Source organism: Sminthopsis crassicaudata, chromosome 2 (assembly GCF_048593235.1).
Source record: "Sminthopsis crassicaudata isolate SCR6 chromosome 2, ASM4859323v1, whole genome shotgun sequence".
NCBI lineage: Eukaryota > Metazoa > Chordata > Mammalia > Dasyuromorphia > Dasyuridae > Sminthopsis > Sminthopsis crassicaudata.
This window is the reverse complement of record NC_133618.1, coordinates 676,843,923-676,856,170: the sequence shown is the minus strand read 5'-3', so window position 1 is coordinate 676,856,170 and position 12,248 is coordinate 676,843,923. Positions and strand designations below refer to the sequence as shown.

The 12,248-nt window shown below is 59.9% G+C and overlaps 1 protein-coding gene across 2 annotated transcripts in view; it reads right to left on the bottom strand.

The window, feature by feature from the left end:
- The window catches only part of PTPRE (protein tyrosine phosphatase receptor type E), a 147,562-nt gene that overhangs the window by 85,624 nt on the left and 49,690 nt on the right, over positions 1-12,248 (bottom strand). For both annotated transcript variants that reach the window (XM_074297162.1, XM_074297163.1), the window contains exon 2: positions 9,941-9,963. The gene's annotated coding sequence lies outside the window, so the exon portion shown is untranslated. The remainder of the gene's footprint in view (positions 1-9,940; positions 9,964-12,248) is intronic.

Sequence of the window (12,248 nt, the reverse complement as noted above, 5' to 3'; positions counted from 1 at the left end):
GTGGCCCGGGACGCTCCGTCCAGTGATGGATCGAAGAGCCAGCTCGGCCTCCTGGAGGTCCAAGCCTCCCCCAGAGCTCGCTCCAGGCCCGAGAAGGCCGAATCGTCCCCCAGGCCACAGCCCTGCTTGTGCTGAATAATCAGGTCCTTCCCCAGGTTATTGATCCCGAGCTCAATGAGAAGGAATCATGAATCTACCAAGAGAAGGATCGATCGCATTAAAAATAAAGTAAGCCCACTCAGCGATAGAGCCTCCTGCCCTGTCAGGTGGGGGCCCAGAGGCAGCCTCGGCCCTCGGGAGAGAGCTCCCCTCCCCTTGCCAAGCCGCTGGCCACTCGTCCCCGGAAAGCTCGGTCACCTTGGGGTCCCGTGGCACACTGATCCCAAAGGTGCTGGCACTGTCCCCCACACCCAACTCCCTGGCCAAAGGGCAGGTACAAGACCCATCGGAGTGAGGTTAGTGCGTCAATAAGCATTTATTAACTGCCTACTGGATGCCCCCAGAGATCTCGGGGAGACTTCAGACTTCCCAACCAGGAGCAGAGTGGACAAGACAGCCTCCTAGGCCGCTCCCAGACCCATGACCCCAAGGGGCTGAGAGGGGCTGCTAGGGGTGGTCTGCACGTTTCTGAGTCCAAGATGAGCCCTGCACCCCAGTGCCCACTGCGCCCCCACCCACCTTCCTGCTTTCACTTCTCACGGTGCTGCCATCTTAGGGAAAGGAAGGGCTCCCCCATAGTAAATCAGCCCTGTAATCGCCTGCTCCTGTTCCTGAGGGTCCCGGGCAGCTGGTGAGGAGGCGAGGGAGGGAGCAGCCGGACGAAACCAAGGGACCAAACCGCGAGGACACCCCAAAGATGCTGGCTTCAGAGCCCCAGAGGGTCCCCCAGCCAATCCCCTCATTTCACAGAACAGGACGCTGCTGGGAGGGCCAGGGATTGCCGGGCTCTCAAAGGGGGGCCTGGCTAGGAGAAGGCGGGGGAAGCCCCTCTCCCTGCACGGCTGCGCAGCCTCCAGCCTGAAAGACATTCTTTGTTCTTTTTGTTACGTTGTCCCCAGGCTTTGGGTCCCACGGAGGCTGGGCCAGTTTCGAACCCAGGACCTCTAACCCCAAATCCAGTGACATAACAGTCACATTTCCACGCGGCTTTCACATTTGTAAAGCTCTTGCGTTACCTCCCTACACTAGCTTTGGCCCTTGGGCTCAATAATGATCCTATTAACTACAATGTAATAACATGGAGCCTTACAAAGACTGTGAGAAGGTGCTGCTATTCCCCCCATCACACAGATGAGGAAGCTGAGTTTCAGACAGGACAGGAGGTGGCCACGCAGGGCAGAATTCGAACCCGGCTTTCCCTGATCCCAAGACAAGCGTTCTGCCCTGCACAATCCTGCTCTCCCTAAAGCCATCCCTGCCACCGACATAATGCCAGGGGCTGAGGTGGGGGATGGTGCCCAGATGGCACCATTTTTTCCCAGGAACAAAGGATGCCATGAGCTCCTGGGACAGTCCATGAGCCTCGGGCCCCAAAACCCAAACGCTGGACACGTTGTCCACAGCAAGTGACCACGGCCTGGAAATTCACTTTCTGCCATCGGATTAGCGGAGAATAGAATTAACTCTGGCAGCTGCCCGCCCAGGGTCTCCCTACAGGGGCAGAGCGGGCAACCTCAGGAGCTGCAGCCGGGAGCTGGCGTCTGGCTGCGCCGCTGCTGTCCCCTAAGCCTCTAGAGACCCTCGGCCCCGGGGAAGGCCCTCTGCCCCCATGCTGGGGGCCCCTCCCCTCCCTGATGACCAGACAGCAGACATGGTGACTTCAAGGGGCCACATGATAGAACGGGCTCCAAGCTCTCACTTGGGCTGGAGGAGGGGGCGGCTCACCCAGTCCAGCCCCGCCCCCTCCTTTAACGAGCTTTCTTAGCTTAGGTTTCTCTCTGAGCCCACCCTCTGCTCCCTCCTGGAGCGTCACCCTTAGAACAGATGTTGCTTTAATAAAACTTCCCCAAACCCGCCGCTCATGCAGAAATCCGACCTGGGGGCCAAGGTGTGGGCAGGGAGCGGCGCTCTTCTGGTCTGGACTTCTCCAGGATCACACAGAAAGGCGGCAGGGAGGGGGCTTCCCTGCTCTCCAAGGGGGTGGGCCTGGCCCCTCCCAGCTCTAGACCCAGGACCGGCCTCTTTGGGTCCAGCGGCTCCTTGGCCTCCAGGCCCTTTCCCATAAAACAAGGGGAGCCCGAGGTCTCTCCCAGATTCAGACCCGTGAGCCCAGGAGATGTCAAGTCAGGACATTTCCTACCAAAAGGCCTTTCTTTGGACAAAGACTGGCCCACACCTCAGAGGAGCTGAGTTCAAATCCACCCCAACCCAGGTCCGGGGTGCAGTCGCTTTGTCCCTCTGGCCAGCAGGCTCGCTTTCTGTGCTGGGCGGCCGGGGGCCGAGCGGGCCCTCCCAGGTCTGCACCCGCCACGCGGGGATTCTCTCCCAGTCACACTTTTCTCCTGGCTTTTTGTGTCTCAGCCAGAGGAGAGAGTAAAAAATAACAGGGACATGGTGGACGGTCTGGGGCTCCCCTGCCTCCAACTGCTGGCCCTGTGACCAGGGTCACTCACGCAACCTTCAGGCCCGGCCTCCCGTTCTGTAAACCGAGGCCGCTGGACTCCCTGGCCCCAGGGCTCCTTCCCACGGAGGTTTCTGGCCGGTCCACGGGGCTCCTCGCACCCCGCGGGTAGTGGGGCTCCCCCCAGACCGTGAGCCGGGCAGCTGTGCCAAGACCCCCCAGGAGCAGGCCCAGCCACCCGCCTCCCCCCAGGGCCGGACAAGCCCAGGGCTTGTTTCCCACGTCCCCTCGCTGCGGGGGAGGGCTGCTATGCAGAGAATCCAGGAGAAGGCCGCCTTTGCCTCCACATTTCCGAGAAGCCAGTGCTGGTTCTGACCTCCCGCCCGGCGGCTGTGACTGAAAGATGTCGTCCTGTGGGGGCGGGGGCGCCTGGGGGCTCCTGGGGTCCTGCTTCTGGGGCGCTCAGAGCTCAGCATTCCGGCCACACCAGTGCCCGCCCTCCCCTTCCCTCCCGCCTGAAGATGGGCCCGAGTGGGTCTGAAGGCAGGACCCGGGATGAAGGGGCACGCACCTGGTTTTCCTTCTGGCTGGCACCAAGTCCCACTTCCTAAATCAGGCTGCTGGCTGGGCACTGCCCCCCATCCCTGACCCTAAATCAGGCTGCTGGCTGGGCACTGCCCCCATCCCTGACCCTAAATCAGGCTGCTGGCTGGGCACTGCCCCCCATCCCTGACCCTAAATCAGGCTGCTGGCTGGGCACTGCCCCCATCCATAACCCTAAATCAGACTGCTGGCTGGGCACTGCCCCCATCCGTAACCCTAAATCAGGCTGCTGGCTGGGCACTGCCCCCCATCCGTAACCCTAAATCAGACTGCTGGCTGGGCACTGCCCCCCATCTGTAACCCTAAATCAGGCTGCTGGCTGGGCACCGCCCCCCATCTGTAACCCTAAATCAGACTGCTGGCTGGGCACCGCCCCCCATCTGTAACCCTAAATCAGACTGCTGGCTGGGCACTGCCCCCCATCTGTAACCCTAAATCAGGCTGCTGGCTGGGCACTGCCCCCCATCCCTGACCCTAAATCAGGCTGCTGGCTGGGCACCGCCCCCCATCCCTGACCCTAAATCAGGCTGCTGGCTGGGCACTGCCCCCATCCCTGACCCTAAATCAGGCTGCTGGCTGGGCACTGCCCCCATCCCTGACCCTAAATCAGACTGCTGGCTGGGCACTGCCCCCCATCCCTGACCCTAAATCAGGCTGCTGGCTGGGCACTGCCCCCCATCCCTGACCCTAAATCAGGCTGCTGGCTGGGCACTGCCTGCCTCTGCCAGCAGGACGGCTTCTCCCCGGTCCCCACCTCACCCCCATTCCCCAGCCTTCTCAGTGTGAACTCTGACGCCCACTGGCGCAGGCAGCTGGCAGGGAAGATGATTCTGACAAAGCCATCTGTTTCTGCCATCGGTTGGCACAGCAAGAACCACGGAGAAAGGCACAGGCTCCCCTCCTTTAAAGCAGAGCCCCCAAGAGCGTGAGGCTGCCCGGCTGGAGTCTGGGGGTCCTCGGGGATAGCTAAACCCCGCTCTGGAAGGGTCAGTCCTGGGAGAACACAGTGAATGCTGCTGGCTTTGGAGTCAGGGGCTGAGTTCAAGTCCCGCCTCTGCTGCCCCAACGCTTGGACAAAGCAGCACCCTTGGGGGGCTCTGCCTGCTCCCGAGTGGGGCCTCTGGGGTCTCCTCCTCCCCGGCTGGGCAGCTGCCGCCCCCCAGAAGGGCCACAAGATTCCCGCCGGCAGGAGGCGAGCGGCCGCCCTGGGGGGAGGGGGTCTGGCTGTCTCTGCCTCTGCTCCCCTCTCCCACCCCTCCCCTGCTTCCTCCGTCCCCGGCTCCCAGTCAGAAGAAAAGCCTTCCTGAGGCTTCTGGTCCTCGGGGTGCCCCCATTTCCCTTCTTGCCCCACAGAACACCTTCCTCACACAAAAGGCACCCCCCCCACAGCTTGTGAAGGAGCCGACTCCCCCGAAGTGGAAATCATCACAGCCGCTGACGCCGAGAATAGTGCGACCAGCAGCCCGGCCTCCCGGGAGCCCGGCTTCCTCAAACTGGACGGGACTGTGTCTCCTAAAAGCAGAACTGGAGACAGCCCGGAGGACCCCGGCACCTCCTGCAGCCTCCCGGCATCCTCTCGTTTCAGCCTTTGGGAGGAAAGCCGCTTCCTATGGTGGAAGAGCCAATCCTGCCCGGGGAAGGGCCGGGCGCAGCTCAGGGAGCAGAGGAGGGCCCTTAAAATGGGGGGGAACAGGAGAAAATGCAAACAGTCCCAGCGACCTGGGGAGATCATGCACCAGCCCCGTGCCTCCCGGAGAAGCTGTGAGTCTCCGTTCCACTTGCTCAGATGAAGAGACTGAACTGGAACTAAGGGTGGGCCGGAGAATCCTCCAGAGGAGCTTCTGTGGAATGGGCCAGAGCTGCTAAGAAAATGTGTCCTGGCTCTCTCTTTGTCTCCCTCTTTCCTACTCTCTCTCTGTCTCTCTGTCTCTCTCTTACTGTATCTGTTTCTCCCAGGCCCACCTACACACACATCTCTTAGCATCTCTGTTTCTCTTACGGTCTCTGTCTCTCCACATGTCTCTGTCTCCCTCAGATACACTTTGCACCTGTTCATTATCTCTTCCCAGACAAGGTTGTTTCCATTTCTCTGACGCTCCGACCGAGCCGGTGGCTGCTACCTCGCCATGGTTAACGGACCCGAGGCTGGCAGATGCGGGCTCCACAAAGGGAGGCAGGGGAGAGGCAAAGAGAAGACTGTCCTCTGCGTATCTGGGAGGGCATCCTGGGGGAGGAGGACTCGACTGTTTCTGCTCCCCTCCCCCACAAGAACTGGGGCACTGAAGGGGACGATCTGGTGCCGATGGTCGTCCTGTGGCCCTGCGAGGGGGCTGGGCTGCCTGGGAGGTGGCAGATGTCGCTCTTCCACCAAGGCTTCAGGGAAAGCTGCTCCCCTCCCTGGGTCGGACTGCCTCTCTCCATCAGAAGAGGGAAAGGAAGAGGGGCGCCGAGTTCCAGGGGGCAGGCAGTCACCCCAAACGGCGTGAAACATGGGGTTGGGGCCAAAGGGACCTTCCTTGGCTCTCACCAGCTCCCTCACCAAAGGGGCCAAATCACGGGCACCGCGGCAGCTGGGCCCGATGGACGCCCGCCCCAAGGTCCCCCAGGCGGAAAGCGGAATTCAGAGGCAGAATTTCATGTTTCCTCCCGGCCCGTTTAACGGCCCGGGCTCTGGGTTCCTTCCCTAATGGCGGGGCGCCCGAACCTCCGCTAGCAATTCTCCCAGCAGCCCTTGGAGGGATGTCTCCCCAGCCAGGCACATGCTCCGAGAGTCTGTCGGTGTGGGGGCCGGCTAAGGACGAGCAGCGGCCGAGCGGTAAACAGAGACTTCTCTTGATAAACACTTTCCTTCTGAGTAAAGGGCTACTTCTTGCCCGAGGAGACTCTGGCTTGTCTAGGGCACATGGTCATCCCTTCCTTACTGTCAGTCTGGGGCAGATTTTCAGCAATGAAAACCCCGAGTCCTGGAGTGGAACAAAGGCTGGATCCGGAGTCAGAGGCCTGGGCTGGGAGTCAGAGGCCCAGGCCCGGAGTCGGAGGCCTGGGCCAGGAGTGAGAGGCCTGGGCCAGGAGTGAGAGGCCTGGGCCGGGTGTCAGAGGCCTGGGCCGGGTGTCAAAGGCCTGGGCCGGGAGTCAGAGGCCTGGGCCGAAGTCAGAGGCTGGATCCGGAGTCAGAGGCTGGATCCGGAGTCAGAGGCCTGGGCCGGGAGTCAGAGGCCTGGGCCGGGAGTCAGAGGCCTGGGCCGGGTGTCAGAGGCCTGGGCCGGGAGTCAGAGGCCTGGGCCTGGAGTCAGAGGCCTGGGCCGGGTGTCAGAGGCCTGGGCCTAGAGTCAGAGGCCTGGGCCGGGAGTCAGAGGCCTGGGCCGGGTGTCAGAGGCCTGGGCCGGGTGTCAGAGGCCTGGGCCTGGAGTCAGAGGCCTGGGCCGGGAGTCAGAGGCCTGGGCCTAGAGTCAGAGGCCTGGGCCCGGAGTCAGAGGCCTGGGCCGGGTGTCAGAGGCCTGGGCCGGGAGTCAGAGGCCTGGGCCGGGTGTCAGAGGCCTGGGCCGGGAGTCAGAGGCCTGGGCCGGGTGTCAGAGGCCTGGGCCGGGAGTCAGAGGCCTGGGCCGGGAGTCAGAGGCCTGGGCCGGGTGTCAGAGGCCTGGGCCGGGAGTCAGAGGCCTGGGCCGGGTGTCAGAGGCCTGGGCCGGGAGTCAGAGGCCTGGGCCGGGAGTCAGAGGCCTGGGCCGGGTGTCAGAGGCCTGGGCCCGGAGTCAGAGGCCTGGGTCGGGTGTCAGAGGCCTGGGCCGGGAGTCAGAGGCCTGGGCCGGGTGTCAGAGGCCTGGGCCCGGAGTTAGAGGCCTGGGCCCGGAGTCAGAGGCCTGGGCCGGGAGTCAGAGGCCTGGGCTGGGAGTCAGAGGCTGGGTCCAGAGTCAGAGGCCTGGGCCGGGAGTGAGAGGCCTGGGCCGGGAGTCAGAGGCCTGGGCCCGGAGTCAGAGGCCTGGGCCGGGTGTCAGAGGCCTGGGCCGGGTGTCAGAGGCCTGGGCCCGGAGTCAGAGGCCTGGGCCTGATCATTCTGAGCATTGCCTCTGTGGCTTCGGGTGTGTCCTCTGTAAGTCAGGGAGGGCAGTCAGTCAGCCACCGAGAGGGCAGGAAGCATGTGGGGGTGCTGGGGGACAGAGCAAGATGCAGGAAGACCCCGGTCCTGCCCCTGGGAGCTCACGCTCTTATAGAGGAGCCAGCTTTGTACAAATGGGTATACACAGACAGAGAGGTGGAAGGAAAGCTCAGACGGGACGGCACTGGCAGCTGGAGGGACCCCCAGAGGCCTCTGAGAACCCACAGTTGGAGCGGAACCTCGAAGGAATAATAATCCCCCATAATCGTTCCAAAAGGAATAATAATCGCACGGGGTTGTTGGGAGGATGCAATGGGATCATGAATTTAAAGAGCTTTTGGAACCTTAGAGCACTCTATAAATAACGGATTTTGTTATGAATATAACATTGACAATATATTAAAGTTTGATACGATATTAATATTTAAAATCGGGTCATTTTGCACGGTTAATATTGGGTATTACAATCGGTCATTTCTCTCACATAGAATGTAAGCTTTTTGAGGGCAGGGACACACTGGATCATCAATCAACATTTATTAAGCATCTACTGTATGTCAGACCCAAGTCAGGCAGAAGGCAATCCCCGCCCTCTTTCTGTCACCTCATCCCGGCACAAAGCCTGGAACTTAAGCAATGGTCCTCAAGTAAATGAGAGACCTCCATCAACCCCTCCCCTTTTCACGAGCACAAGACCAAAATCGGAAGAATGGGCGTGCACAGAGCAGGAAGTGAGGGCCTCCCAGGTCCTCCCAAGCTCAGAGCGCGGGGCTGTGCGGCAGGCAGACCTCGGGGTGGAGGGACAGGCCGGGGGTGGCTCCCAGGGCCACGGGGGCTCCATCGGGCTCGGGGGTGACGACGGGGCGGGCTACGTCCAGGAGAGCCCTTCGAATGAAGACTTGGTTACTTTTCATCCGTGCTCAAAGCCCTCTACATGCTGAGTCCCGTCCCTTCTCCCTACCTTTCCTCATTGCCCACAAGCACTCCCGGTTCTGGTTGAGCTGTGCCACTGCTATTGCCCACGGACGTTCCGGGGAATCCGGCCTCCGACGCTTCCCAGCTGTGTGACCCTGAGCAAGTCCCTTACTCCTGTTTGCCTCAGTTTCCTCAACTGTCAACTGAGCTGGAACCGGAAACGGCAGACCACTCCCGAACCTTTGGCAAGAAAACCTCCAAAAGGGACATGGCTGAGAACGTCGGAACAAACATACATCATCGTGCCGCCCCCCGCGCCCAGCCCTTGCCTGGCAGAGGCTGTGCCCCCAGAGCCACCCCCATGTTCTCCTTCTTCTCCATTTGGGAATCATCTCAGGTACCGCCTCCCGCAGGTATTTATTTCCTGAATTGATCCCATCCCGTTGTTAGGCTTCCCTCCCTCCACTGAAAGTAACCGTGGAACCCATTGTATATCTCCTGACCTGGGCTGGCTACCCTCCTGCCCTCCGGAGCCTACCGTCCATAGAGGGAAACCACAAAGGGTTTCCAGGTTAATCCGAGGCTGGGGGGTGGGGGGAGAAGCACTGGAGCCGAGGGGGTCAGGAAAGGGCTCCTGAAAGAGCGGGCGCTTAAGGGGGCTTGGAGGAAACCAGAATGGAAGGAAACGCAGCTCCCCCAGGGCAGGGCAGGGTTCCAGGTTCGGTTGTCTCTATGCCCTGCGCCTCTCCTGTTATTTGTTATATGCAGGATCTCAATCAGCCAATCATTTAATCCTTCAGCGAGCACCTACTATGTGCCAGCCTGGGTTAAGCCCTGGAAAAAGGCAAGAGCCAATTCCTGCCTTCAAGGAGTTCCCAGGCTAAGGGAGAGACAACAAACTTTGCACAAATAAGTGCAGCTCCCCCCAGACAGGAACCGGAAGCAGCCCACGGGCTCTGGGGCAGACGGGCCGGAGGGAACCCTGTGGTGGGATTCTCCCAGCTCCCCTCAGTTCGCATCTACCATGCTGTACGCAGACATTGTCACAGAAGTTCTTCCCGTTTTGGGGTCTGGACCGCTCGTGCAGTCTGGGGAAGCCCTTCTTGGGACAGGGTTTGGGGTCTGGTTCTTAATTCATAACTGGAGGTGACCCTCAATGGGAGGCAGAGATCAGTAAAACTAAGAATTGTTTTCCCCATCCGAGTTCATGAACCTCCTCAGTAGATCCACCGATCCCAGTGGACCCCAGGTTTAGAGCTGCTGTTCTGTGGGCACGGGCAGAGATGGGACGAAACGTGTATCACTTTCTCCCCCCGCAGTTGCACGGCCCGCTAAAAATGAGTTTGTCAGCAAGCCTGACCTGCCCATTTTGGTTTAACTGAAGACACAACATCCAAACCCTCTTCCTCCTTAAGAACCAGATCGCCAAGGCCACGACCCTTCATTAAGCCTGGAAACAAGATGCAGGAGATTGCACGGCGCCCCCCAAAGTCCAGCAGCCCCCCCAAACACACACACAACAGCAGAATGAGAACCGGGACCCGCGGGACGGGGCGTCTATCAGCTCTGCCCACAAACATAACTCACGTCCTGAGGCGCGCAGTGGGCGAGCGGAGCTGGCAAAGTCTCTCCCACCCACCATGGAGCGAGCCGCCGCCCAGCCTCCCTGTGACTCTCCCCCCCACAGCGGGGTTCTCCAGCCTCTGTGTCCTGGGCATTCTGTCCGCGCAGACCCCCCCCAAACACACACTCTGGAGCAGGGTACTCACCAAGAAGAAGAGCCGGCTTCTGCCTGTAAGACAAAGGAGAGGGAAAACGTGAGTCTTTGGCCTTCAAACGCTGGTTCCTGAGTCACCAGGATCCCCCTTCTCCCCCGCCCCGCGGTCAGTGTTGATATTTGGCCCCTGTGGCGCTGGAGCCCCCCCCCCCAGCGGCTCCCCCGAGGACCCTTCCATCGGCCCCAGGTTCTCTCCAGAGTGTTTGGATCTCCTGGACCTGAAAGGCCTCCCCTGGCTCTCAACCATGGGAATCCAAAGGCCTGCCCGCCTCTGGTCCTCTCTGGCCCCGACCCCTACTCTGCAAAGGTTCCTGATGTTCCGAAGCTTCGGCCTCTCCTTTTCTTTCCCTGAATCACAGCTCAAGCCCCTGCTCTCCACGGGACCAGCCCCGGCCCCTCCCAAGGGGCTCATTCCCCCAGAGCCGCTTTTCCTGTCATTACGGCCATGGTGCAGCCTTGGGCAGGCTCTGGGAGGAGGGCCGCACATGTGGCCGGGGAGACTGCAATCCTCTCCCTTGGGATGAGCAGCTGTGGGACCCGGCACCTCAAGTTTCCAAGCCTCAGGGGGCTCCCTAATACTGTAAGGCTCCCCCTGCTAAGATGCAACCCGCCTTGAGGGGGGAACAACTACAGGAAGGAGAGAACCACTTCTCCGTCACCTCCACACCCAACATCCTGAGCACTGTGTCACATGTCCTGTAAGCTGTAGGTGGGAGGAGTAGGGATGCCCAAAGAGGGCCACCATACTGTTCAGGGGTCCCCTGGGGCCTCAGACTCAGCATGAGAAAAAATCTAAGCCTCTCATCTGCTCCCCCCAGCCACTAGCTTCATTGTCTCATGCCCATGGTAGTGCCCTCCCAGAGTGCCTGAGGCTGTGCCCAACCCTCCCTTCCCACCCCGCCCACCAACTCCCGATGCCCTCAGATTCTACCTCGGCCCCCCCCGCTCCCTCTGATGCCCCCAGATTCTACCTCGGCCTCCCCCTGCTCCCTCTGATGCCCCCAGATTCTACCTCGGCACTCCTCCTCCCTCCTGTTCAGGCCAGGCTCTCCCCCGCACCTCATTTCCCCAACCACGGCCAGACTCCTCTTCACGTCTGGCTGACTGTCGATCGGAGATCACAGCGTTTATTTTTACAGAAACAAAGCCAGGGGGCTCTGAGTAAGTGCCCAAGGTCACACAGGTAGAGGGAGAGGATGACGAGCCGGGTACCAGCCTGTGAATTCCAAGGCCAGTAGTCCCCGTGATGGCGCTGCTGCTCCCTCGGTGAACCCTCAGTCCTCAGCCCCATGACCGAGGCTCCGCAGGATGGGATGCACCCTCGGGGTATCCTGCTGGCTCTGTCTCCCACACGGGCACCAGACCAATCCTGCGCCACTCCCTCCTCACCCTGCTTTTGCTCAGGCCGCACTCCGGTGCCCGCCCCCCAAGCCCGCGGACGCTCAACCACCTGTGGTAGCCCGACTCCCGGCGCTGGGGTAGCACGTCGCAGCAGAACCCTTCTCCACTGCCCCCACCCTTAGACCTCCCATGGTTACTCCCTCGCTCAGATGGGGAGCACCTCAAGAGCTGGGACTGGGTCTTGCCTTTCTTTTAGTCTTCAGCCCTTAGCAGAGTGTTAGGAGCACACAGAAGGTGTTTAATCAATGCTTATAGACTTGACATAGCATCTTATCTGCGATTGTTTTACACTCCATTTGTTGCTCTGTGTTACATTCATCTATTTGTGTCTCTCTGCCCTGAGAGATGATAAAGATCGGGTGGGGGAGCAGGACCCCAGTTTTAACTAATTTGTAATATTTTTCCTGCCCAAAGTGCACTTTGTAAACAAGAGGCACTTAATAAGTTCTATTTGAATTCAAAAGGAACTCAGTAAATATCCTTGCTCAAACTTTCCAGAGACACTGGTCTTGCTTGTCCCACAGATCTGGTGCACTGTGTACACCACTGCACGTTATTTTTGTGCAACAGCTTTCTCACCTCCTCCATTTTTATTTCTTGTCATAACAGAGATCTCCTCAGGGACAAGGGCAGGAGGGGATATACTGGAGGGGGAAAGGGTGACATAAAACCAAAAAACAATCATTTCTGAAATTTTAAAGTGAAAAACCTTAAATTGAAAATTCTCGATGGTCTCCTTCAACCTCGATTTATTCCCGCTTAATTTAATCCAAGAAGCATGCGTTAAGGACCTACTATGTACCAGGCACTGGGCTTGCCATAGGGAATAGAAAGACGAAAAAGAAACAGCCCTGTGTCTACAGACATAATAAAATGATGGAGCTGGTGAAGTGGGCCCG